This window comes from Dendropsophus ebraccatus, chromosome 10 (assembly GCF_027789765.1).
Source record: "Dendropsophus ebraccatus isolate aDenEbr1 chromosome 10, aDenEbr1.pat, whole genome shotgun sequence".
Lineage (NCBI taxonomy): Eukaryota > Metazoa > Chordata > Amphibia > Anura > Hylidae > Dendropsophus > Dendropsophus ebraccatus.
Window position 1 is genome coordinate 77,919,016 of NC_091463.1, and position 23,317 is coordinate 77,942,332.

Consider the following 23,317-nt stretch of genomic DNA (forward strand, 5'->3'; position numbering starts at 1 on the left):
ATTCAGGAGGTCAGCTAAAGCAAATATGTGGATAAGCCATCCATGTCTGGCTTGCGGCTGCATTTTCAAGGACAGAAACCTTGCCCTTTGTTCGGGTAACATTATATAAATTCTTATTTACGCCGACCGGAAGACATGAAGGTTCACAATCACATAAACATCCTGACATTGGAGCATCAGATCATATATCTCTGTATACATACAGACACACAATGTATAGGAAAATAAAGGGACCACTGTGTCCACTATGGGGTGACCACACTAATAAAAAAAAAAAAAAAAAAAAAAAAAAAGTCTCAGTTTTTTAAAAGGGGTTGTTCATGTTTTTTCATTCAAGTCAACTGGTGCCAGAAATTTGTAATTTACTTCTATTTAAAAAAAAAAAAAAAAAACTCAAGTCTTCCAGTACTTATCAGCTGCTGTATGTCCTGGAGAAATTAGTTTTCTCTCTCTCCAGTCTGACAGTGCTTTCTGCTGCCTCCTCTGTCCATGTCAGGAACTGTCCAGAGCACAGAGCATTAGCAAATCCTCATAGAAAACCTCTCTTGCTCTCCAGACTGGAAAGAACACCACTTCCTGCAGGACATACAGCAGCTGATAAGTACTGAAAGACTAGAGATTTTTAATAGAAGTAAATTACAAATCTCTGCCACTTTCTGGCACCAGTTGATTTGAAAGAAAAAAAATGTTGGCAACCACCCCTTTAACTGTAGTCCTCAATTGTTAATTCATACATATAGGGGAAGATTCATCAAACTGGCGTAAAGTGAAACTGGCTCAGTTGCCCCTAGCAACCAATCAGATTCCTCCTTTCATTCCTCACAGACACTTTGGGAAATGAAAGGTGGAATCTGATTGGTTGCTAGGGGCAACTGAGTCAGTTTCACTTTAAACCATGTTTGATAAATCTCCCCCATATTTTTTTTCCAAGGGAAAGTGCGAACGCAGTCCCCCACTACCACAAATTATGCAGTCGAGTTTTCCGCATTTGGGGAAATCGCAGGGGTCAGAGCAGGGGCGGATTAAGTTTACCATAGGCCCCAGGCTGTTCACCAGGCCTGGGCCCCCCACTCCACTGTAACTATGGCAACACTAGCGTGGTGCTAAGAGTACACGGAAATGCAGCCCCCAATACCCCCCCTGAAATAAGACTAACAAGCATTTGGAATATAAAGGCCGTGGCACTTTAATAAGGGTAAGCAAATACACTGTTAAGCACCAATATCATAAATAATCAAATAATTTAATCAATAAATAAATCAATAAATAAATAACCGAGCCATAGCTTAACAGAAGGACATGCCCGCCCTGAGAGCAGGGCGACAATACCCCCTCTATCAAAGTGCCACGACAAAATCCTTGAACATAAGGGAGGGCGGGTGGGAGCAGCTTCTTCTGTACAGCTACTCTGACTGACACAGCTGAGAGCCGGCTCCCCTATAAATACCATTCCAAATCTCCCGCTCTCAGCCAGCTGACCAATCCAAACAGAGGGCACCTTTCTATTTTTAGCTCACTGTATTCCCACACAGCTGTAATCACCAATCAAAACGCTGACTGTTGCTAAGCAGAATCTCCAAGGCTTGTGGTACCTGTAGGAATAGAAAGAAGGGGGGGGGAAAGAACAACTACCACATACATGTAAAACCAAACTTGTACTAAAAAGGGGGGTGGGGGCGCAATCCCGTGTGTCCCCCTTTTATAAAGGGGGGCCCTTTACACGGAAATGCAGCCCCCAATACCCCCCCTGAAATAAGACTAACAAGCATTTGGAATATAAAGGCCGTGGCACTTTAATAAGGGTAAGCAAATACACTGTTAAGCACCAATATCATAAATAATCAAATAATTTAATCAATAAATAAATCAATAAATAAATAACCGAGCCATAGCTTAACAGAAGGACATGCCCGCCCTGAGAGCAGGGCGACAATACCCCACCTGCCTGGTCAGAGAAGCTGACCAGGCCCCACCTCCAACAGTGCCACGGCACCCAATTCTATAATTGACTGAAAATTGGCATTTAGAATGTCTGACCCAATGTCGGATAGGTGCACGAGGTCAGACCAATAAAGGCCGGGTAAATATCCCTCAAGGTCCAGGTGCCTAAATGATAGGCCACCTAGAGAGGGGATAAATTTAGACACTGCAAAGTTAATACGCTTCCTAATTTTTTCATAGAAGTACAGTCCTTTGCGCATCCAGGAGAGACGAGGAATGATCTCAGAAAAAAAAAAAAAACTAAAATACACTCAGGAAAAAATACATTTAAACAACGACAGATCCCTCTTGATCTCCACAATAAGTCCAGAGTTTTTAATTTTCCTATGTCATCGCCCCCGGCGTGTATAATTAAAATATCCGGGGGGGGCAGAGCTGAGGCTAGACTATGCAGGATGGCATATATTTCCCTCCACCGGAGACCACTATACCCGAACCACTGCACCTCAAACTGCTCCAAGTCAAAACTCAGGTTTACCCCATAATTATGCCGCTCAGCTCTCTTGGAAGCCCATACCACAAATGAGTGGCCTAGGATCCATACACGCCTTCTCTTACCCAGGCGAAAAGCGCCAAAGAAAGCTAATGAAAATAATGCTTTAAACAAAACATCCTCAAAACTAGAACAAACAATATGTAAAACTTCATGTAACTTTAATAACAGATCAATAGTAATAGGGCGACGCACATCTGGAGAGACACGTCCCTTTTTGTAACCTTTAAGAACCTGTTTAATAAGGAAAAAACTAGAAATACTATGCAGACCCAGAATTTTAAAAAAGAACGAAACACCATACAAAGATTTCACTATAGCAGAGTGAGAAAGCTGTTTAGCAATTAACATATTTACAAAAGCTAATGACAACCACACATCATGTTGTAGATGGTGCTCCTGTAAGGAAAAACAAAAGACTTCCACTGGGACCATGCAACTGCGTAGGCAGTCCAAGTACGAGGTGCCACTGACTTCCTAATTAGCTGCGCTGTTAGTCCCAGATCGGCGACCACAAGTGATTTGGGCAAGCAGTGCCCACAGCCACTGCCTCCGGAGCCAGACGCCGGAAATCTGCAAACTGACCACGAGATAAAGAATCAGCTATAGTGTTCTTACTACCCTGTAAATGTACAGCCTTTAGCCAGATGTTATTAGACATACAGTACAATACTAAGTGGCGTAACAATTTTATAACCATGGCTGATTTTGAAGACAGGCAATTCACTGCATAAATGACTCCTTTATTATCCGACCTTAATAACACCGGGAATAATTCTAACAGAACAATATTCTTCCATACACCAGCCTGGACCCATGTATCAGGCCAAGGCTCAGCTGACCACTGTCCAGCAAAATAAGCCCCGTAACCGTGAGCACTCGCCGCATCAGTATATAAAGCAATAGCATCAGACTCTACAAACTCCGGTAAAAAGACAGAATGACCATTCAAAGTAGATACAAACTCCAACCACATGCTCAGATCCTCCTTAAGCGGTTTGGTAAGGCGGATGTGAGCACGGGGAGATTTTAAACCAGCAGTAGCTGCATAGAGTCTCTTAGAAAATATACGACCCATAGGAATGACACGCATAATAAAAGCCAACAAACCTAAAACTGATTGCAATTCCTTTAAAGTCACCTTAACTTTCTGTAACATACACTTCAATGCGCATTTTAATCTGGATAACTTTTAATCTGAATTCCATTCTCACTGTATCCAATGTGATACCTAGAAACTCTAAACAGTGACACGGCAATAAACCAATAAACCGAAAATCGTCTAGGTAGTGAACGACGGCACCATCCGGTACCCCATAATTCACCATCCAGTGCAGAAACGTTGCAAAAAAAAAAAAAAAAAAAAACTCAAAAGTAATAGCATGAAAGAGTAAAACCCATTGGTAAACAACGATAAAAGTAATAATTATTCTCAAAACAAAAACCAAGTGAACTAAAACCTTCAGGATTAACCAGTAACAAACAGAACGCAGACTTTATATCACATTTAGCTAACAGGGCCCGAACACCAAAAAACACGAATAACTCTTACAGCGTCATTTAATGAAGCATAAGAAACTGATGACAAAGATTTATCTGCATTATCATTCAAGGAAGAGTGCAACGGGTAAGATAAATGATGAATTAACCTGTACTCCCCTGGCTCCTTTTTAGGGACCAATCCTAAGGGGGAGATGCGAAAGTTAGGAAAGGGGGGTGCAGAAAAAGGTCCCGCAACCCTCCCTTCCCGAACTTCCTTCATTATTTTGTCCCCAACCACGGCCTCATGCAAGGACACAGATTTTAAATTGTCCACCACCACGCATCCTAAACCATCCTAAGGCGGAACATCAAAACCAATTGAGAACCCATGAATAATCAATTCAGCTTTCTGCCTGTCTGGGAACCTGGCGAGATGAGCAACATTCTTTCCAGGCTCAAACATTTCATCATAGTTAAACCAGACCATACCGCCAAAACTGCGGTATGCCTCTAATATATTATCCATGTGCTGAAATAAGGAGGAACACAGCTCAGGGCGCTTCTCTCCCACTACAGCACAATAGATGGTTTAATAAGCATGTAACCAGTTAAAATTAGAACGAGGTGGTGACTTTTTAACATCATCAGGTTTATCATCTGTACGCTTCACCAGCACATCCTTACTAGCAGGTAGCAATGACATCACATAATTGTAAGTGGAAGCCAAGCGGTGACATCTCACAGGCTAGAGCCTCTTTAACACAAATCTCAGGCACATCAGCACCTTCTCAATCACTGGCGTATTACAAGAAGCAGAGCGCTCTGCTCCCAGGCTAGAGCCTCTTTAACACAAATCTCAGGCACATCAGCACCTTCTCAATCACTGGCGTATTACAAGAAGCAGAGCGCTCTGCTCCCAGGCTAGAGCCTCTTTAACACAAATCTCAGGCACATCAGCACCTTCTCAATCACTGGCGTATTACAAGAAGCAGAGCGCTCTGCTCCCAGGCTAGAGCCTCTTTAACACAAATCTCAAGAAGCAGAGCACTCTGCTCCCAGGCTAGAGCCTCTTTAACACAAATCTCAAGAAGCAGAGCACTCTGCTCCCAGGCTAGAGCCTCTTTAACACAAATCTCAGGCACACCAGCATACTTCTCAATCACTGGCGTATTACAAGAAGCAGAGCGCTCTGCTCACAGGCTAGAGCCTCTTTAACACAAATCTCAAGAAGCAGAGCGCTCTGCTCCCAGGCTAGAGCCTCTTTAACACAAATCTCAGGCACACCAGCATACTTCTCAATCACTGGCGTATTACAAGAAGCAGAGCGCTCTGCTCCAAGGCTAGAGCCTCTTTAACACAAATCTCAAGAAGCAGAGCGCTCTGCTCCCAGGCTAGAGCCTCTTTAACACAAATCTCAAGAAGCAGAGCACTCTGCTCCCAGGCTAGAGCCTCTTTAACACAAATCTCAAGAAGCAGAGCACTCTGCTCCCAGGCTAGAGCCTCTTTAACACAAATCTCAGGCACATCAGCACCTTCTCAATCACTGGCGTATTACAAGAAGCAGAGCGCTCTGCTCACAGGCTAGAGCCTCTTTAACACAAATCTCAGGCACACCAGCATACTTCTCAATCACTGGCGTATTACAAGAAGCAGAGCGCTCTGAACCTGGAACTGACACATTAGGTACAGCAATCGTACTCTGAGACCACACATTAGCCAGCGGTGGACTGCTATTAAACCCTTTAGCTACCAGGGCACAAAACTTTTTCACAGCATCATTGGCAAACAAATCACTCCTGCTCACATCAGGGACAGGACCCACATTGATGTTCTCACCCACAGCTGCTGACTCCTCTCCACGGATCTGCTGCGGTGTAAACTCCTCTGCGGCACTCTGCTGGGATGCGGACACCTGCGGGGCTGCGGACACCGGTGGGGGCGCGGTCATCTGTGGGGAGGCTGCACCGCGGCTCCTATGGGAACCTCGGCTATGATGGCGATGTGCCGGGGGGTACTGCCAGAAGGGGGCGGCGGGAGGGGAGCTGAATCAGCTCTCTTACTGCTCCTACTCCGCTTATATGGCCGCTCCCCCCGGCTGCTTCTTCCTCTATGCCTCCTGTCTTCCGCAGCACTCGCCTCTTGTAATACCTCCAGGTCTCTAGGGGGCAGTATACGGCACACAATTCTCCTCTTCCTCCATACGCTAGGGAGCAACTTCCTCGGACACCGGCTCTGCTAGACACCGCCTCAGCCATGCTTCAGCTCCTTCTGCCCTCCGGATAAGCTCAGTGAGAAGGCTCTCTATACCGACTATGGCAGCTGCTGAAACCTGTTAGCTATGTGACAGGTACTGCTGAAGCTCTTTTACAGGGACACACTAACAGCCTTGCTATGCTTACAAGCACCGCTCTAGCCCAGTGTGCCCTTAGCTCTTTCACAGAAACCAGCAGTACACATCAGAGCAGCTTCTTCTGTACAGCTACTCTGACTGACACAGCTGAGAGCCGGCTCCCCTATAAATACCATTCCAAATCTCCCGCTCTCAGCCAGCTGACCAATCCAAACAGAGGGCACCTTTCTATTTTTAGCTCACTGTATTCCCACACAGCTGTAATCACCAATCACAACGCTGACTGTTGCTAAGCAGAATCTCCAAGGCTTGTGGTACCTGTAGGAATAGAAAGAAGGGGGGGGGAAAGAACAACTACCACATACATGTAAAACCAAACTTGTACTAAAAAGGGGGGTGGGGGCGCAATCCCGTGTGTCCCCCTTTTATAAAGGGGGGCCCTTTACAGGATGGATAATGTCATGATGCCCTGATTTGTGCAAAACTGTGGTAAAAAAGCTGCGATTTTTTGTAAATAATGGCAGAACTGTAGCCAGGAGACAATACACCACTTAAAGCATAAGTCTTTTTGGGAGGCCATGGGCCCCCAGGAGCTCAGGGCCCCGGGCTACCGCCTGAAACGGACCTATTATAATCCACTACTGGGTCAGAGGGGGTGGAGATAGAGGGCGATTCTGAAGAGCGCCCCATTCTGAATTCATTCTGGCTAAGGAATGACTAAGCCGACAAGTAACATGTGGTAACCAAGATGGCGCCATTGTTTATACAGCTGGAGGGTGGGCGGCCAGGGAAATGGTTTACTAGGTTTTCTATGGGCACCAATAAAGCCTTCCCAGCCAAAATGCTTTGGTAACAGCGATATACCACTGCAGAGAGAGACGGCCGCCAGTTATCTAGGGTGCAGATAGCTTGAGGAAATACCAATATTTTCCCAGTGACATACTGCAGAGAGAACATAGCAGGTTATATCAAGGGAAGTGTGTACACAGCTCTACAGATACACTATCTATAATAACTGTGTATCACCGTGTGACAACACAGACATAATATACCATAGGATTGACACGCCACAGCACCCGCATGAGAGGTGCCGGAGAAACAGGTCTGATGCAACAAGTTATTATATAGTACTGCTAGGGTGCGTTCACACCTACAGGATCTGCAGCAGATTTGATGCTGTGTTCAGTTATTTAAATGAAATCTGAGGCAGAAAATCAGCTGCAGATCCTGTAGGTGTGAACGCACCACTAAGGTTCGTATACAAAGAGTCACTGGTCCTAGGAAAGGCACTACAATACCGGTACACATAGCCTAGGAGCAGGTCTAAAGTCACTGGACAAATACTCCATACAACATCTCTACACATCCAAGGAACAAGCAAACCTCTGCCCTCCTCAACCATGATCTTGGGGTCAGATTATAGGAGGGAACCCAACCCTACAGGAAGTGGTGTATTCTCTCCAGTATAACACTGTGCTCTCTGCTGCCACATCTGTCCAAGACAGGAACTGTCCAGAGCAGCAGCAAATCCCCATAGAAAACCCTCTCCTGCTCTGAACAGTTCCATGTCAGCAGAGACGGAAAAAGAATACACCACTTCCTTCAGGACATACAGCAGCTGATAAGTACCGGAAGACAAGATTTTTAAATAAAAGTAGATTGCAAAAATCGCTATAATTTTATGAAACCAGCTGATTTGAAAGAAAAAGATTTTCGCTGCAGTACCCCTTTAAGGCTGAGTTCACACTGGCTAAAATTTTGGCAAAAAAAAAGAAAAACACCAGATATTAGCTGTCAGTCAATGGAATTTTATCAAATGCCATACTTACTTGGTGTTTTTTATTCTGTGCCATTTTTCTCTCCTACCTGGCATTTGTTGGCTCTGTGGCAGTCTGAGGGTATGGTGGGGGTTTTTTTCCTGCAAACTGTGGCGTTTCTCTCCCATAGAGTTTAATGGGATTTCTTCTATTTGTCTCAAAAACATCAAAGGCGGAAAAAAAAAGCCATTCACACATAAAGCCAGAAAGTAAGCCCAAAAAGAACCCTTCCAAGTTTTTCTGGCACTGTTTTGCAGGTCAGAAAAAGCCACAAAAAAAAGCACTTGTGGTGACCCTCACAGACTGCTTTATAGAGCTGGGTGAAGCACACATATGAGAGCTTCACTCTCTGGTTTGCTGTTCTATCAAACCTAGAGCAATAGTACTATGGCACGTTTATATAGAGCAATCTCCTACAATGGGAAAGCAGCAAGGCAAGTAGTGACCGCACAGACGCACACTTCTCCCATCTCTCTCTAGTGATTCGTTGGGGTCTGGGTATTCACACTCCCACCAATCAAAACTTTTGACGTCTGGTGTGACTGGGTTATTTTTATGTTGGTTGAGAAGGGCAATTGTTGCAAAACCACAATTCCCAGGCTTTGGCTGGCCAGGCATGATGGGAGTAGTAGCTGGAGGGCCGCAGGTTCCACTTATAGAGAACCACGTATCTGCTGCAGTTCCTATATCACAAATACACAACCGATCCTACGTAGAACATCCAATTTCATGGAAATGGGATGACTGGTTTATCATTCAGCCCAATAATCACTCTGGGAATCTCATCTATGTCTGACACTAGCTTATATATAGTCTAATTGATTTACACCTTTATTGTCGGCCTGTACAAACAATTGTGCTAATCGCATCATGAACTCAGTGGGCGCCATTGTAAACCAGAACAATCCGCGATCAGAAGAAAGATCAGAACACCTGGGACTGTCTTCTCCATATTGTTCTTGTGACAAGCGGATCTTTCCCTGTCATTGTGTCCTCCTCGCACCTCTCTGCCCCCTGCTCTGCCCATTGTCTCCCACCGCCTGCAATCATCATTGTGTATTCATTACATTGGGCTGACAGCCACCCCCAGGCTACTATTTCTTTTGCCTTTTTCTTGGAAAAGAAAGAAAAGTTTTAATAAAAACTTTCTAAACTGTGAATAGAGTCTGAGAGACTGGAAACCAAATGTGTGAATGAGGAATTCAGAAAAGTTAATGGTTGGCAGCTATTTAGTGACTGATGAGATTGCTTGGTTCACACCAGTACAGTGCAGATGTTTAGTGTAGAATCCATACAATACATACTGAACAGGCCTTAAAGTGAATTTATTATTATTTGAGGATTTTTATTTTTGTAATCCGCTGCCATTTTCTGTAAATGTTATACACATTTTTGTGCTTGTTATGTAGGCAGTCATCCTGTCTGAGATGCTTTTAGGGACACTTCAGAGAAAAAAAAAATATTTTCAAATCAACTAGTGTCAGAAAGTTATATAGATTTATAAATTACTTCTATTTAAAAATCTCAAATTATTCCACTAATTATCAGCTGCTGTATGTCCTGCAGGAAGTGGTGTATTCTTTCCAGTGTGACACAGTGCTTCTCTATGTAGACTTCTATGGTTATGCTTTCTAGGCATGCTCTGTGACCTGTGCAGATATTTTGATAGAAGAGGAGCTGTGTATACAAAGTGAATGGCCTGATTCAATGTTATACATCTACTGGTGTCTCCTTCCACTGTATTCTGACCTGTGATTAAAGCGAGGAGACTGCCGAGAAGTTTTCACTACACAACAGGTTTTTGCTTAATATTAAGCCTGGTAACTAGAGATGAGCAAATTTACAGTATAAGGGAATCCCTTTAGTCGGCTTGTCAGCGGCTACCTTTGAACTCCTTGCCGCTTCTCCCAGAGTGCATTTATACATGTTGCACCTGAATAAATAGCATAACCGATTTGGTGAGTGCTGGTCTCTTCTTATTACCCACTGTTGGACCTATCCACCATGTGCACCACCTCCCCTTTGTAGTTCCGTCCATCTCTCTATACTATGACCATTCATATCTGGCTCTTTCCATACAGAGTTAGCAGTGTCCAGTCTTAGTATGTGGCAGGAAATCTCCTGACATTTATGGTAAACATATCCATAGATCCCCCCCTCCCTATTTACTTGAGGCCTGAGGATGATCAGTAGAGGTGGCATATGTCAGGGGCTAGCTATATGGAATAGCACAGACTTTTGCAATATTCCAGAAAAAAAGAGAAAAAAAAAAACACCCTAAACAAATACTAATGTATATAAACAAATAGTAAGAAACAAATATTTAGAACTACACTTTGAAGGCATAAGACATCCAAAATAGTAGGGAATATGGCTCCCTCTACTGGCTAAACATGTGTACAATACAATCAATGGAGGAAAAGGGTATTCAATAAGGCCCCCTTCACACGTCCGGAAAAAACATCCGGATTTCCGGACCCATAGACTTTAATTGGTCATGGACACCCTTCCGGATTTTTCCGGCCCGGACGCCCCCATAGAAGTCTATGGGAGCGCCGGAATCACGGGCACTTTCCTGATGTGCATCAGGAAACTGCCCGTGATTCCGGATAAGTGAGAGCTTCTCAGCACAGCTCTCTGCCCTGCTGCCGGCACGCCGCCCGATCATCGAGCCCACCCGTACCCAGTCCTTCAGCGGGGCACATCCCCCACCTGGACCTTCAGCGGCTATCCCCCCCCCCCGCCCCCCCCCCCCCCCGGGCCTTCAGCGGATGAACACCCCCCCCCCCCCCCCCCGGACCTTCAGCGGCACAACATTTGCCCCCCCCCCCCCCCCCGGGTCCGGACCTTCAGCGGCACCCCCGCCCCCCCCCCCCCCCCCCCGGACCTTCGGCGGATGCCCCCAACCCCCCCCCGGGTCCGTAAGTATACACAAAAAGAACATGATAGACACATTAATTTATTGTTATGGGGTTTTTTTTCTTCAAAATTTGGCTAAAAATCCACAGCAGAGTACGGTATCAGACATGGATGCGATGTGAACAAGTCCCATGCACACAATAGGAACATGTTCAATTTGGAAACTGACCCCATGTGGATTTTTTATTTTATTTTATATTTTTGTATCCACAGCGCAGAGCCAGCTCAGAAAAACACACCAGGTGATCTACAGCATGGGATGTCATGTATATTCTGGTGTGGAATATATTTGTATACTGGAGCAAAATACACCTGAAAAAAATCATCATGCCTGTGCTTCACGTATTGCAGTACTGTGTAATTTCAGCGAAACTGCTGCAGTACCACTAAAGTACAGATAAGAAACTAACACGTGGCGCCCCCTAGTTGTTGGTTAGAGAGTTAAAGAAAAAAAAAAAAAAAGGACTGGGGCTATAAAGTCCTTTCCCTGGCTGCAACATTTTGCCACATGTTAGAGGTCCCACCGCTCTGCGTGTTATTGTGGGAACATTCCACTCACTAAACGGAGGGATTTACTACCTAATAAAAATGTAAAATTTAACAGTTTACAGCTGTAACCTGTGGTATACATGGGTTACTATGCTTCCACTGTATACATCTGATAATGTTTTACCCTATAGTGCCTGCATTACATGCTGCAAGCCTGAAACAGTGAAAGGTGCAGAGATCCAGGCCCTGGGTGACAGATCCTGCAGCCATAGCCATTTATGTGAATGTAACATTTACAATAACCCTTTAAATTTATTTGGGGGCGCAGAAAGGGGATGGTTGCCACAGGCCATTATATCACTGTGGATAAGAGGTCACAGCTAAGTTACAGCCAGTGTTACCTCGATGTAGAGGTACATTAGAGGAGCATGTTCCTATTAGATCAACAAAAATTTTACTTGCTTGTACCTAAAGATGGCCGAATGCACTACTGTGTCTTAAAGGGGCATATAAGGCTGCGCCTCCCCTATTCGTCACTGAAGCCTCCTGTAAGACATCCTGATCAGTGTTCCCGGACTGTAAAAACGTCCATGGATATGTGAGGGGGGGCCTAGGAGACTCTTTGAAGGGGATAGCAGCAGCCTCCTCAACACCAGCTAGTACCTGTTCTGTAGCCAGTCCTCCTCCTCCTCACCTGGTGCTAATACCTGTCCTGTAGCCTGTCCTCCTCCTCGTCGTCACCAGGTGATAGTACCTGTCCTGTAGCCAGTCCTCCTCCTCCCTACCAGGTGCTAGTACCGGTCCTGTAGCATGTCCTCCTCCTCCCTACCAGGTGCTAGTACCTGTCCTGTAGCCAGTCCTCCTCCTCCCTACCAGGTGATAGTACCTGTCCTGTAGCCAGTCCTCCTCCTCCCTACCAGGTGCTAGTACCTGTCCTGTAGCCAGTCCTCCTCCTCCCTACCAGGTGCTAGTACCTGTCCTGTAGCCAGTCCTCCTCCTCCCTACCAGGTGATAGTACCTGTCCTGTAGCCAGTCCTCCTCCTCCCTACCAGGTGCTAGTACCTATCCTGTAGCCAGGGGTGTAGCTAGGATTCATGGGGCCCCATAGCAAAAAACAGTACAGGGCCAATGGATCCTGCCCCCCCCCCCCAATACATCGCCAACTCCCGAACACACACAATGACGCACATATATACACACACAGGCACCATTAACAAACCTACAGTTACACCACTGACATACACACATGCACACTGTAATGTGATTACACTAGTGCAGACAATACACACCATGAATAGACTGTACACAGGGACATCATCTCCCAAGTGTTATAGGAATTAATATCTGCTGCAGAACATCTTTATAAACAGATCTGCCAGTCTCCAGATTGTTAGAATGAGAGGCAGTATAAGCTGGCAAGCATTTTTTTTTTTAGTGATGGGTTCTCTTATTAGAGCCCAGCATTAATAGAAGCTGCTTTAGAACATCTTTGGGAGCAAACCTGTCAATCACTTGAGGCACTGCCGACATACACACACACACACACACACACACACACACACACACCAGGGTTACAGATACATAAAACCACACACTGACTTATATACATATATAACCACAGATACATACATGCATACATACACTCACTGACATACACATATATACCCACTGATAGATACATACACACACACACACACACTGACATATACATTTATACCCACACATACATACTCACTGACATATACATACACTGACCTATAACACCCAGAGATAGATAGATACATACATACACACACACACACACACACACACACACACACACACATTTACCCACAGATACATACAGACATTATATTATATATATATATATATATATATATATATATATATATATATATATATATATATATATATTATAGACACAGCACTTACAGCTCCCAGGCTTCCCTCTTTCTCCTGTAGTGGCTACAGTGAGCGGGCTGAGGAATACAGTGATGGTTCCAACTTCCTCTCTGGGCCCCTGGGGGAGGGCCTGTTGTCAGTGGCATACATGGAGGTAGAGCAGGCCCCTTTACTGCAAGGGCCCGACAGCAGTCGCTTTCATGGTGCTAGTACCTGTCCTGTAGCCAGTCCTCCTCACCAGGTGCTAATACCTGTCCTGTAGCCAGTCCTCCTCACCAGGTGCTAGTACCTGTCCTGAAGCCAGTCCTCCTCACCAGGTGCTAGTACCTGTCCTGTAACCATTCCTCCTCCTCACCAGGTGCTAGTACCTATTCTGAAACCAGTCCTCCTCCTCCCTACCAGGTGCTAGTACCTCTCCTGTGGCCAGTCCATCTCCTCCTGCTGCCGTCTCTGCTACTGTTTGCAAAATTCGTTCCAGGATTATACTATATTATTATATACTTCTTATATGATACTACTCTAATGCTTTGTATCCTGGGTGACTCCCGAGATCTGGACCAGAGGTTTGGTCCCCAAATTGAGTTGCCAATGTAACTTCTGGTCATAATGCTGCGGACCAGAAGCGTTTGGTAATTCTCTGTGCCGTGCTAACAGTGCCAGGAGGGAGGAAACCAAACACACAAGACAGGAACTAGATGACATGGAAATAATTTCAAGTAAACCAAGCAAGCTACTCAACAAACCACATGTCTGAGGGATAACCACAAGAGTAATGCCTTTGTGGGTGTTTATAGAATATATAGAAAGTCCCCCTCACTAAATATGTGACCACTTGGTGGGGATCCGGGTCATAATTTACTTGCATTACAACTATTAAAGTGAATTTACCATGAGGTACATTGCTGCTTTTTTCTACCTTAAAGTGACTGTACCACCAGGCCCAGGCTGAGGCACTGGAGGCGGGCCGACCCACCCTCAGTAGGAGGAAACCCTAGCCCCTCTATGATTGGGTTCCATTGGTTCCATTGATTCTAAAGGAGTCACGTCATGGAGGGGCTGGAGTTTCTTCCCACTAGGGGTGGGTCGGCCCGCCTCCAGCGCTTCAGCCTGGGCCTGGTAGTACAGTCACTTTAAGCGATCTGTTTAGGCATGGGGATGCAAGTGCAGTCCTTTATATGAAACGCTGGCTGGTTCCCTCGATTGGCACCATTGATTCTAATGGACCATGTCAGGGAGGGAAGGCGATATTGCCACACTGGGGGGTTGCAGGCCTGCCCCCAGTGCTCCGGGGTGGTCCGGTGCTCCGGAAAAGATTGGCGCCAAGCACAGGAACCGGGCAGCGCTTAAAAAAACAAAACAAAAAAAAACGGTGCCACCGGGACCCCAGCACCCAAGCTGAGCTAGTTACAAAAAACTAAAAAACGATGTACCTGATGGTACACTCGTTTTAACACATGGACAGTCACGGCCTACATGTCAATGATGTAGGGAACAGCCAGGATAACTGAAGGCAGGTCTTCACACTGATGAGGGGCAACATACCAAAACTGCTGTCTGTGGATGGATACCTGGCTTTGGTATCTCTCTGCTCTTATCATCAGACTCATAATTGAGTTGGATATTGACTGAAGGGGCCACTTAATATGGTGGTTTTGGTGGTCTCCGAAGAGAAGCCACCGCTTTGCTAGGTCCTTCCTTGGAGATATATTTGGCTAGTCCCATGTTTTGAGACTCATAACTGTGGCTCCACAGACCTTTTTGCATATTGATGTTTCCCAGGGGGCAATGCACCTAGAATTTCACTGTATTATTGAGCATGTTACCCAGCAGCCAGTGTCTTCTTTGACTGGTCTCCCTAAGATCAGTGATCTGTTTACAGCTAAATATACTAAAAGGGATTTCCACTTTAATGTAAGCAATGTGTAATCATTATATAAACAACAAGTCTGCAACTTTCTAATATACTTTCTGATTTATTCTATCATCATCGTTTGCTGTCATTATATAGAAGCACTCTTGTATACATTTACTGGCCGAGATGTGTAAACTATTGTATCTATTATAAGCAATGTCCTGTAGGCTAAATAAACTAAAGAGATGTTCATTTATACAAGGATTAAGATGTATATACATAAAACCAGAAACTCCCTTAAGAATGTGCAATAAAATACACAAGTAATATTAGGAACCACTAGAAGACCTCTTAGATTGGATTCTCACATATAGCATCTGGTAGCAAGTATTTATTTTTGGTTAAGAGCGCTTTAAAGCCTAAGGGTGCATGCACACTACGGAATACGCACGTAAGGGCCGCTGCGGATTCAGTCGCTGGCCCCCACTGGCGGCACCACGCATCTCCACTCGTGCCATAAACACCATTTTATGACCGGGCCGATTCTGCCGTAAGAATTGACATGTCAAATCTTTTGACGGACAGCGGAATCCATCTGTGCCTAGAATGGAGTCTATGGCACAGGCGGAGACGCGCGCGCCCGCAAACAGGGGCCAGCGCTGGAATCCGCAGCCGCCCTTACACGCGTATTCCGTAGTGTGCATGCACCCTTAGGGCCCTATTCCACCGGACGATTATCGTTTGCATAATCGTTAACGATTAACGATCTCAAACGACCGCTATTGCGAAAGACCTGAAAACGTTCACTCATTTCCATGGAACGATAATCGTTACTTATGATCGTAATTGCGATCGTTTTTTTCTTCGCTATTTATTCGCTATTGCGTTCGTATCTATTGCGAACGACGGCTTATTCAATGTGAACGATTTGCGAACGTTTTGCAAACGAGCAACGATAAAAATAGGTCCAGGTCTTATATAGCGATCAACGATTTCTCGTTCGGTCGTTAATCGTTAACAGCATTTCAACCGAACGATTATCGTTTCGATTCGAATGATTTAACAATAATCTGAACGATAATCGTCCGGTGAAATAGGGCCCTTAGGGTATGTGCACACTATGGAAAAGAGGCGGAAACTTCAATCTGATTCCGCCACGCACCTCCCGCTTAACGTTGCGCCTGTCCCATAGGCTGCATTATATTCGCAGTTAGATTCTGCCGTCCACCCAAAGAATTGACATGTCAATTCTTTGGACAAATGGCGGGATCTGCCTGAGCGCTCGCTGCCCGTGCTATTACACACACTGATAGTAAGTGAGAGGGGCCATTAAGAGCAGAGGGAAGGGCTGCCTGGACAATCCTTAGATCGGCCATGCTGCCAGTTGAAGAGAGCGGGAGTCTGCTGCTGCCACTCCTGTTACACAGGCGGCAAACCATCGCTGTTGTGATTGTTGTCTTTCAAGATGTTGAATAAAAATCAGCCGAGATCGCGCATCAGCTCATTGTGCCTTTTCACATCACCTATTACACCAAACGATTAGCGGCCAGGACAGTCGGCCAAATACTGCTGATAATGGCTTGGTATTATAGGGCCCTACCACAGGCTAAATGCACTGGTATCACCACACACATCTTCAAGTCTCTATCTGTGTCTGACTGACAAGAAGACCACGATTCCTAAGGCCAGATACAGCAACATAGCATGGCAACAATGCAGATCAGCAGCAATAAGAGAGGAATCATTACAAGGGCAGACTAGATGGACCATGTGGTCATTTTCTGGCGACAATCTTCAATGTTTCCTGATCCACCATCCAGATGTCCTGTACCATGAAGGCATGTTATAGACATAGTATGACATGAACATATACGCCTGTACAAGCAGAAACAAATAAATCACCGAGCAGCAAAAGGCACATATTTTCAGAGCACAGACCTATAATATCCGTACTGTAACGGAGAGCATAGGGCGCAGCCCTCCTCCCATTAAAGGGTCCTCAAGCTGAGCGTGCAGATTAAACCTAGGTTATCCCAAAGCAGTCATATCTGTTTTATACTGGTTATATTGGTCTTGGTTTACTGGATTTGCTCAGTAACAGTATGATGGTATGGTAATAATCACATTTTAAGCTCATTTCTTTTCTTGTACTGCACGGGGTAGCTTTTTCTTTTTTAACTCCGTTTGCCTGGGGTTAAAAATGAGAGCCTCGGTGGACAGAGAGCTGCAGAGCACTGTGCTATGGTGTGAAGACTGGTGTTCATCTGTCCAGTGCACTGTGGTGACTTTTTTCTTTGTTATTTCTTTATGTGAGCATTTTTTGCCTTGTATCACTGAACTTTTTAAGATATACATGAAAGGAAAAAGTTTTTTGCAAGTACCATTTTGTGGTGTCCCATTACTTTTATACTGGTTAAAAATGTACCTTTAACTTTACCGTTTACAGGGCAGTTGGGAGTTACGGCATGTCTATTCTCTGTCTCTGGGCTTATTTTCAGGAGATAGATATATATATATATACACATACACACAGTGGTACCTTGGTTTAAGAGTAACTTGGATTAAGAGCGTTTTGCAAGAAGAGATCAGTTTTTCTAAATTGTACTGGGTGCGAGGGGGAGTTGGACTGTGGAGGTAATCTCTTCATAGCTGTAACCCCTCTCTCCCCGGACAGAGAGTGCTGCATTACGTGCCCACATCTGCCCTGCTCATTCCTTCATGCTCCTTGCAGTCTTTGTCAGTCCTTGTGTTTCCCATCCTCTCCATTCCTGCTATAATGTGTCTGCACTTACACTCAGCTATGCACACTGCTGTATAGAAAGGTTTCTGTCACTGTCCTTCTGCACAGCTCTGTGATTCTCACTTCCTATTCTAGACTGTTGTACTACACTACTGCATTATGGGGATCTGCAGCTCCATCCTGTATCTACAAACTGCTGTTTTTTCATTCTTATGCACAATATACTCCACATGCTGATTGCTATTTTGTACAGTAACTTATAATATGACATATGCAGCGGTTTCTCATTGTTTGTTTCATCTGTTCTACATGTTATTCAGAATTTTTTAAAAAAATTATTATTTTGGGGGTGTGGAACAATTGTCTGCATTTCAGTTATTTCTTATGGGAAAATTTGCTTTGGTTTAAGAGTGGATTTGGATTACAAGCACGGTCCCGGAACTATATAATGTTCTGGGTTCTGATCTCCCACAAAGCATTCAGGGTACAGTGCTCCTAGGACCCTCCAAACACTCCCACCATTTACTGACAGTCTACAGCCCTCAGGAGATGCTGGGCGTTGTAGTACACATGAACAGATACTCTTCTGGTAACTGCTGGCGCTGTAGAAGGATTTATTGCTGGACCATCTGGGCTGGTGGTTGTGATCTACAGATGCAGCCAACTCTACACAACCATCATTTATTACAGGGTTATCCTCGCAGAAACTACAACTCCCAGCAAACCCTAAGTACTTCATAAGTGTAGGGGGAGATATAGTTAAGAGTTGAGGGCATAGATCATTACAGGATAGAACCCAGTTAGCATGCTGTTTCTCACTGGTGGCCCATGGATCGGTTCCACTGGTGGGTCCCAAAGCACCCCAGTCTGACACTCATGACAATACACCCACTGTCACGCTCCATCCCCATATCACAGAAACCACCACATTCCTACTAGAAAGAACTCTTCTCCGGTATGACCTTCTCCCCCATACACTACTTCAAGTTGATGAGTAGCAGCACCCCCTAGTGGACAATGGCAGCACACACCAGGTAATGCTAGTTATTGTGGCTATTTCAGGAATAAATAGGATAACAGGGTTAACCAGTCTGACATTGCACACAGTCCTTCCAGCTGGTTACATGCTTTGTCCCTGCTTTACCTGAGGACGTTCCCCACCGTGATTTCCTACAGGGTCACATAATAGAATTCTGTGTTCTTGTACAGGTTAACAGGCTGCAATATTCCTGACTTTTGTGTTGCATTTCATGATCAGATCGATTCACCTGTAAATGCTTCCATGGTGGAAGATGTTTTCTTACATTTTCTGGCCTCCTGCTAAGCTTCTCTTCAGATGCTTTCCATTTTATGTTTACATGTGCGACTGAGACACAAAAATCCTCTAAAAGCCAATAGTCACATTATAATCTATGAAGGACTCTACAGATCTTTAGCTGCAGGACCTATGATACCATGCTGAATGGAATAAGTCCCTTAAAGTAACACCTTCCTACAACTCCATTTGTTGTAGAAGCGAATCTAATAGGATAGGAGCTGTACTAGGCCTGCCCTCACCTGGGGCAAAGATCCAGGTTCCTGTAGCCCTGTATATGTATACCTGGCTAAGAAAGAAGGACTTGCATTTCCTTCCTGACACTCAAGGCCGGTTTCACACTAAGATTACATGCGTATTTATGCATCCATATTATGGGCCCAAATCTCAGCCTGACCGCTGTCAGTTCGGGTTGTCAGAAACACAGCCAGGAGCCCAAAAATACACATATAATGGGGGAGATTTATCAAACATGGTGTAAAGTGAAACTGGCTCATTGGCCCCTAGCAACCAATCAGATTCCACCTTTCATTTCTCACAGACTATTTTGAAAATGAAAGGTGGAATCTGATTGGTTGCTAGGGGCAACTGAGCCAGTTTCACTGTACACCATGTTTGATAAATCTCCCCTAATAATGTACTAGGGTTAAATCGACTCGTCCCCAATCAAAATTGTCCCAAACTTAGATACGTACCAAGTAAATATTATTAATGGGATTTTGGGGGGGAATCTTGCCCACAATAGGGTAACATTTAGCTTCTACAACAAGGTCATAACTGCAGTAGGTGGATGTCCCCATTGGCTTTAAAGGGGTTGTTTAGAATTAGAAAAACATGGCCTTTTTTTAGTTTTTTTTTTTTTTTTTCAGAAACATCGCCACTTTAGTCCTCAGTTTGTGTTTGGTATTCTAGCTCAGTTCCATTGAAGTGAATGGAGCAGCTATGTTTTTCTAATCCTGCGCAGCTCTTTGTGGTTGGTTAATATGAGGTGTGGGCTGTAGACTGTACTGTGACAACAGCATCAGAATACATTACACATAATTGTCATCATGGGGTTCCATCAAGAATGTAGTGTGGGATTTTTACTTCGGATACAGATGGAAAAATAGCTTTAACCATACATAGATAAATAGATCAAAGGTCTTGACTGGTTGGTGATTGCTGAGACCAATCACTAGATATAGAGAATTACATTAAAGGGACCTGTCACCAAGACAATGCTATGTAATCTATGGCCATAATGTTATAGAACAGGAAGAACTGAGCAGATTGATATATATATATATATATATCATGGTGGGAAAATATTCAGTATAACTTGTAATTTGTTGAAAAAAAATCCCTGATCAAGGAGTCCAGTGGGCGGTGTCACTCTATAGACTGTACTCTTTAGCATGGAAACATCAGATATACAAAATCTTTTCCCATAAATATAGATATATATATATATATATATATCTCAATCTGCTCAGCTCCTTCTGCTCTATAAAATTATGCTGATCTCTTAGGTAGCATTTTCATGGTGACGGGTTCCATTTAAGCCTGTCCAGCTCTCCTTGACTTCTATAGAAAATATATGGGTCAGTCTCCCATCACACAGAACTTGAATTTAGTGTTTTTATTTTATTACGCAAACAAAAGCAAAGTCCTATTAATACCAACAATCTCGTATGTATAGATATAGCATTTCAACGGCACTCACCATAAAAATATTTTCCTTTATTCAAATTCCAACAGACATCACATCAGGAATAATGGAGACACACCGTCACCTTCTGCATGCCTACAATAGCTTCATTTGAATAAAGGAAAATATTTTTATGGTGAGTGCCGCTAAATTTTCTTTTCTATCTTATGAGATTATCGTATGGACTGTCTTTTGGACACAGCTGAGCACCACTGCACCTTGTGTGAATTGAGTCTGAATACTCTAAGATGGTGCTGGAAAGTGTAGTGCCAGTATTGGACTTTTAATATTTGAATTGCGCATCGCTTCATACACAGCTTTGATGCCTGAGCCTCTCACACTGGGTATTGGGGCAGAAGGGCAAGAGGTCATATTGTGAACCTGGACATTTACAGAAATGTGATTATGTTTCCTGAAGACTATTAGCCCCTAAGCAAAATTCTAAAGCCACAGGAAGGGGAGACGGGTGGGACAGATACTACACAAGTATCAAGGTACAGTTAATTTCACAGGAGCGTAAAACTGGTGCACCAGTATTACAGTGGTGAGTATGATCACAAGAACTCGCAACATCAGGATCTGCGGCCATACGGAGCTGCTAGTTTGGGTGATCAGTCTGGCCTAAAGGAACCAAACCATTATCCAGACAACGCATCACATTTAGAAATATTACTGCACAACTTTGGCGACTGAACGTCACATTATCAATCACCCCAAACACTTTTACTGATGCTTCATCAAAGGAAGGGGATGTGGCTCGCTTTGCGACATACAATCACATATTCACACCAACATCTCAGGCCATAAACCTTAGCTTAATGTCATAATGTTTCACAATGCTTCTCCCCCCCCCCGGAGGTGATAATTCCAGACACTCATTTCCTGGATGAATAGATTTTTCTTTGGAACCCGGGTCAGGGCACTAGGATGAGAACTGGACAAGTGTGTTCTTGTTGGAACGCTGTACAATGTCCCTTTAAGGACTTATTCAAATATTTGACAGTAGCGCCCCATAGGTTTCTATGGTCCGATTCACACATCCATAATTTTACAGATCTGTGCCACAAAAAAATACTGAGATGCCCTAGTGCGGACCATAATTGCAGTACGGACGCACCAATAGAATTCTATGGGATTTTCCATAATTTGCGTTCGTAGATACGTAACATCCGCAAAAAGTACGGATCCTTAGTTCCAGCTAGTATACGGATACATTTTTGTAGACTGCAAACTAAAAAATTGGGGACATAATATCAGTGCACAAAAAAAAAAAGGGTACATGTGAATGTAACCTAACAAATATAGTGTCATCCATCCACAATGTCATTAAACCACTAAATTCCTTCCCCGTGTTACTACGGTACACTGGCTTATTGCATTGGAGTCTGAGCTGCAATGAGATCCCATTTCAAGCAATATGTCCCCATCCAGCCGCAGCCTTACTGGAATGCAAGAAGACCACAGCCCAAAACTGCATTAGAAGACAGCAGGATAGCATGTCACAAACCAAAGAGCACTGACACAATAAGGATGTGTTCACACAGGGCAGGTTTGTTGTAGAATATAAGATCCATTCACCTGATGGCAAACGGATGGATTTCTATAACCCCATGAGGACAGTTTCAAAAACTTCTGCAACCAATCTGCAGGGTGTGACAGGACCCGTCACGGTCACACACTGTGCCATAGAACGACTGTCCGGAGGAAAATATAACCTAATGGTGCTACAACTAGTCGGTGACTACTATAATGTGCAATGTAAATTATACAGCGCCTTTGATCAGTAAGGTAAGACAAAGCAATGCACATACCTGGAGTGGACAGCAGCTGTATACAGGCAGCCCCTTCTTCCTGACTGTCTACAGCCCTCATGATCAACAGGGAAGCGGTAACAAGACACCCAGGTGCTTCAGATTGGGTGGAAGTGTAGTATGTCCCACCTCCCCTTCAAACCCCTACCCCATCCCCAAACAGCTGCAGGCTTGCCTCTTCTATAGGATGTTTAGCATTGTTGTCATTTAACCCTTTACTGCCCAGAAACTAGAGCAGGGAAAACGACAGGCTGAAAAGTTGTTGCTGCAGGCGATGGGCAGAATCCAATGTGACATATGGCTATAAATTGTCAGTGTGCAGAGGGGATATTGTTCGAACGTGTCGTCTGCTAAAACAGAGTGTAGAATCCCTTGGGTGAAAATGGTTATATTATAAAATGTGTTCTCACATCCCATTTCTTAAAAGGGATGTCCACAATTACAAAATAGGGTCTATTA

At 44.3% G+C, this 23,317-nt stretch overlaps 1 protein-coding gene across 1 annotated transcript in view; it reads right to left on the reverse strand.

The window, feature by feature from the left end:
• Positions 1 to 22,926, reverse strand: part of LOC138766134 (G-protein coupled receptor 4-like) — a 44,753-nt gene extending 21,827 nt beyond the window's left edge. Inside the window, exon 1 of the mRNA XM_069943495.1 lies at positions 22,859 to 22,926. The gene's annotated coding sequence lies outside the window, so the exon portion shown is untranslated. The remainder of the gene's footprint in view (positions 1 to 22,858) is intronic.
• Positions 22,927 to 23,317: the final 391 nt, after the last annotated feature.